The 5,305-nt window shown below is 65.9% G+C and overlaps 1 long non-coding RNA gene across 1 annotated transcript; it reads right to left on the bottom strand.

Annotated features, from left to right (window-relative positions):
• Positions 1 to 2,075: 2,075 nt before the first annotated feature.
• On the bottom strand, positions 2,076 to 4,654 carry LOC138067410 (uncharacterized). The gene is made up of 3 exons (XR_011141270.1): positions 4,499 to 4,654; positions 2,686 to 2,927; positions 2,076 to 2,419 (listed from the first exon to the last, which is right to left on the bottom strand). It is a non-coding gene; the product is annotated as an uncharacterized lncRNA (long non-coding RNA).
• Positions 4,655 to 5,305: the final 651 nt, after the last annotated feature.

Below are 5,305 nucleotides of genomic sequence, written 5' to 3'. Positions count from 1 at the left end.
GGCACCCCAGAGCCCCCCCCCCAACACTGCACCCCGCTGGCTTCACCCCAGCCAGGCGGGGAGGGGCTCGTGCAGCACCTGCAGGCAGGCAGGAGGCAGAGGAGTTTGGCAGCGATCCCCTTGCCCTGCCCAGCACCAGGAGGAGGAAGAGGAGGGAGCCGCGGTCCTGTGCCGGCGGAGCCCTCTCCGGCCGGGCAGCACCCGGCAGCTCAGCCGTCAGCAGCCGGGCAGAGGACGGGCCACCAAGGGCTCTTGTCTTTCCCTTGCAGCCCGCCCGGCCCTGCGGCAGCGCCAGCGGAGTCAGCGAGACGGCCGGGCCCGGCCCCCGGCCCCCGGCCCCCAGGGACCCGATCCCGGAGCCCAAGGGGGAGAGCAGCCTCCTCTCCAGGGAGAGCAGCGTTGCCGGCCCGGCCGGGCCCCCAGGCGGTGGAGAAAGCAGCCACGGCCGCTGCGGGGCCATCTAGGTCCCCGGGGCCCCGACCTTTCCGCGGCTGGACGTGGGCGTTCCTCGTGACAGCCAAGGTTTGGGCGTCAACTCGGCTGGGGGCACGTGGCCGAGCAGCGAGGGCGCCCCAGGCACAGCGAGGCCGCGGCGCTTTTTTGCCCCGAGCAGCTCCCTGGAGTGGGAGCGGCTCCAGTGGGGCCAGGCCTGCCCCTGCCCCCCGGGGGAGCCGGGCGGGTCGAGGCCGGCCCCCGACACCCACCCCTGCCCTTAAAGGCAGGCTTGGGAGACTGTCAGAGTCTTCAAGCCTCAGGGTGCTCTTCAAGTAGCTTGGAGGTCCTTAATTTCTTCCCGAGTCCCTCAGTGTAACTGGAAGACCAACCTCAGGGACTCAGCCCACCTGGGAGACCTCTCTTCTGCAGGGCTCCCAGGTCAGCTGCGTTCCTTACAAGTCCCTAGGGGCTGTCAGAGTCTTAAAGTCTCTGGGGGCTCTGAAGGGAACCAGGAGGCACTGAGGAAGACATTAAGGAGCTCCAAGTACCTGGAAGACCAACCTCAGGGAGTCCGCCCACCTGGGAGACCTTTCTTCTTCAGGTCTCCCAGTTGGGCTGAGTCCCTGAGGTGGTTCTTCCAGTAACTTGGAGAGCCCCCAGAGACTTGAAGACTCTGAAAGTCTCCCAGCCCTGCCTTTAAGGGCAGTGGTGGGCGTCGGGGGCAGGCCTGGACCCGATTGGCTCCCCCGGGGGGCAGGGGCCGGCCTGGCCCAATGGGGGCCCTGGAGGCCCCTGGGCTCCCTAGCCTAAGAGACTTGTGTGGGGACAGAAATTCAGCAAGGCTTTTTTGCCCCCACACAAGTCTCTTAGGCTAGGGAGCCCAGGGGCCTCCAGGGCCCCCACTGGCTCCCGGGGGGGGTGTGGCCCAATGGGGGCCAGGCCTGGCCCCCACGCCCCCCACTGCCCTTAAAGGCAAGGTGGAGAGGCTTTAAGGCTCTTCAAGTCTCTGGGGGCTCTTCAGGGAACTTGGAGTCCCTCAATTTCTTCCCAAGGAACTCCCAGTTACTTGGAGAGCCACCTCAGGGACTCAGCTGAACTGGGAGAACTGAAGAAGAGAGGTCTCCCAGGGGGGCGGAGTCCCTGAGGTGGTTCCTCAAGTAACTGGGAGTTCCTTGGGAAGAAGTTAAGGGACTCCAAGTTCCCTGAAGAGCCCCCAGAGACTTGAAGAGCCTTAAAGCCTCTCAACCTTGCCTTTAAGGGCAGCAGGGGCAGGCCTCAGCCCAGACCCCCCCACTCCCCAGCCTCAGGGCTTTGGTGGGGGCACAAAAAAGCCCTGCCCAGCGGCTGCCCCCACACAAAGCCCTGAGGCCAAGGAGCGCTCGCTGCTCCCTCGTCGCCCCGGCCTTCCCCGCGGCCTCCCGGGCTGGAGCTGGGCTGCCAGGGCCCCTGCTCAAAGGAAGGGCCAACCTGGGGGCGAGGAGAAACAGCCCCTTGGGACAGGAGCTCTCACCTACTGCAGCGAGATGGCCCCGGCTGCCGGCTGCCCCCTCTCCGCTCCAGCGCTGCAGCCAGGAGCTCTTCCCCGAGCAGGGAGAACGCAGCCTTCGGCAAGCTGCGAGCAGGCGTGAACAGAGACCGCGCACAGAACACAGCACGTGGCACCTCGCCTCAGCTGGGGCTCGCGCCAAGTTTTATTGCCCAGAGCCCAAACACCTTCGCGCGGTGCCACCGTGCCCGAGTCCCACTTGGCGCTTCCTGGGGAGCGGGACGAGCTGGCAGGCGCAGGCCGCCTTCCTGCTGCGGCAGCTCCTGGAGGGGTGCGTGAAGGCCAAAGCCGGATTCTTGCTCCTTCGGGTGGTGGGGGGGGGTCTCTGGGAAAGCAGGTCACTTCCTCAGTGCAGCTGGAGTCTGAAGCTGGGGCCCCAGAGAGCTGCGGGAGGGGTGGGCAAGAGACGAAAGAGCAGCTCTTGCCAGCAACCAGCACCTAGGAAAACAAAACAGAGCTCTTAAGAAAGAGCAGGACCAGGCACTTTCCCCTCTCTCAACACTCGGGCCCGACCCCGCGTCCCCCCCGGGGAGCGGGCGCTGGGGCTCTGCGCACTGCGGCTCTGCCTTCTGGCCTTCAGCGCATCCACAGAGCACGGCTCCTGCTGAAAACAGAGCAGAAACGCACACAACTAGTGGCCCCAAATATGAAAAAACAATAATGAAATAAATCAAAACCAGAGCCATAGCTTGTCTGGCACCTACCAGGCCTCAAAGGTCTCGGAAGGAGCCCGAGCGCCGCTGCTCTCTGCGCGGTGCCAGGGATGGGCAAAAAGCCTCTTCCTCCCATACGCAGCTCAGGCCCATTTCTCCTCCTCCTTCGTGTGCAAGGCGACAGCGCTGAACACCAAGAGGCCTGCCTTCAGGGAGAAGGCGCCGGCACAGTACAGAAATGCCGAGGGGACACATCGTTCCTACTGCGTGGGCTGCAGGGGACGCCCAGACACCTAGAAAAGGAGAGACCCTCTCTCGAGTCTGGCACTGCACCACAACACAGCAACAGCAGCTCTTGCACACAACTCACACTCCCTCTCCTGTATTAGTGCCCGTGGCTTCCCTGAAAAGGCAAGGGAGCTCTTGAGGTTCTGCCCCAAATCACTGCTTTCCTCCTTAGCTAAAAGCTCGCAGACATGTCCCACCTCGTTTTCCAGCGCCACGTTCTCTACTCTGCAAGAAACAGTTGCACAATGCAACTCTCCGCAACACCAAGACTCTCCGGGCTGCCTTTCGCAGCAACTGCCCAACAGCTCCCCAAAAAGGGGCAGCCACAAGCACAGGTTGCTGGGAAGCCCAGGCCGGGAGCTTGCTAAACAACTCCAAAAAGCAAAGCCAAAGAGAAGCAAGTCCAAAGTCCTCCAGCCCCTCCTACGCTCCAGGACACTGCAGCCCAGCCAGAGCTGTCCCAGAGAGCCCCTTCCCCTGGCACAAGACATTCCCACTGGCCTTACCTGCGGAGAGGAGCCCCGGGGAGCGAAACCCAGTTGGTCATGACCTACTGGGAACTGAAACACCCCACAGCCCTCCGGCAGCGGGAGCTGCACGCCCCAGTTGCCCCCTCAGACAGACAAAGTGGCCACGTTGAACTGACCCAGGCAACAGAAAACACAACCGAGAAACACAACTGAGAAACACAACCGAGCTCTCAGTGAGCACGTCAGCTCTCAGCAGCCACAAAGGAAGCAGACAGAGATCTTGCAGAGACAGGACACAGCTCCCACTACGCTTCTCAGCTCCCCAGGCAGCTGAAACCCCAAAACAGCCTCGCCGGTAAAACACATCTTCTACTTATACGCTTCACAGGCAAGGAGATGGTTTTTCCCCCTGGCCAAATGATACGCTCTGATTCCACTTTCTACAGCAAAGGCTGAAAGCTCTGCACGGGCAGACAGACAGACAAGGAAGGACCCCGCGCCAGCGCCACCACACGCCGCGCCACCACCAGGCTCCAGCGGCTCCCACAGGGCTGGGAACCAGCCTGCCAACACCCGCCCCCGAAGAAAGCCCGAGGGAGGGCGGCAGCCGCGCTGGAAACCTGCCGCCCCCGGCAGCGGACGAGCCCCCGGCGGGGCGGGAAGCGCCACCCGGCCGCCTCGGGGCCGCCAGGGAAGCCCTTGCCCGAGCGCTGCCCCCTCCCCGGCGCTCCGGACAGCCCGGCTGCCGGCTGCCAACGCTCCCTCCTCCGGCGCCGCCCGCAGCCCGCCGGGCACTCGCTGCACGGGCCGGCAAACAGCGCCCGCAGACACCCAGCGCTCCGCTGCCGGCGCTCGCTCCTCCGCGGCGCCCGCCGGTGCTGCCAGCAGCTCGCGGCCGGCACCATCGCGCACGTCCCGCTCGGTCCCGCCGCGCTGCCAACGGCGCTGCCACAACCGTTGCGCGTTGCCCAGGCGAGAGCGACCGGCCGCCCCGACCGCCTCCCCGCGCCCGGCCCGGCCCCCCCGCCGCCCCCGAGCCCGGCTGCGCCACGACCCGCCGCGCGTCCCGCAGCCTGCCGCTCTCCAGCAGCGCCGCGCCACCGCACCAGACAGGACGCGACGCGACGCGACGCGACGGGACCCGGCCGCCGCCGCCAGGCGCCACCACACAGCCAGCCACCCCGCCGCCATCTTCGCCGCCGGCCGCTCGCTCCCCCCTCCCCCGGCCAGAGGCGGGAGCGGGGCGCCAATCAGCGGCGGGCGGCGCGCAGGCGCCCTCCAATGGCCGAGAGGCAGCTGGCCCGGCCGGCCAATCCCCGCGGCGGCCCGGGCGGAGGGCGGGAGGGAGCGGAGAGAGGCCGGAGATGGCGTCCGGCGGCCGTGGGCGCCGCCGAGCGGGCGGGCGGGCGGCGGGGCGGGGTCTGCCGGCGCCAGGGACGCGGTCCCCGCTGTCCCCCCTCAGTGTCCCCCTCGCTGTCCCCCCTCAGTGTCCCCCTCGCTGTCCCCCCGTCCCCGCCAAGCTCGGGTGGGCCCTTGCCGGGCTCTATGGACTTCCATGGGCCTGCACGGGGCTCTGTGGACTCCTACAGAGCTGTTTGGGGCTCTACAGGCTTGTACACCCCCGTGCTGAGCACATATGGGCCCGTGCCGAGCTCTGTGGGCTGGTACCTGAGAAAAAACTTCTTCACTGTGAGGGTGACAGAGCATTGGAACAGGTTGCCCAGAGAGGTGCTGGAGTCTCCTTCGCTGGAGATCTTCAAAAGCCGTCTGGGTGTGATCCTGGGCAATATGCTCTAGGTGACCCTGCTTGAACAGGGAGGTTGGACTAGATGATCTCCAGAGGTCCCTTCCAACCTAAACGATTCTGTGATTCTGTGATTCTGTACGGTCCTGCACAGCGCTCTACGGGCTCG

The sequence above is a fragment of the Struthio camelus genome, chromosome 5, assembly GCF_040807025.1.
Source record: "Struthio camelus isolate bStrCam1 chromosome 5, bStrCam1.hap1, whole genome shotgun sequence".
NCBI lineage: Eukaryota > Metazoa > Chordata > Aves > Struthioniformes > Struthionidae > Struthio > Struthio camelus.
This window is presented reverse-complemented; position numbering and strand designations above follow the sequence as displayed.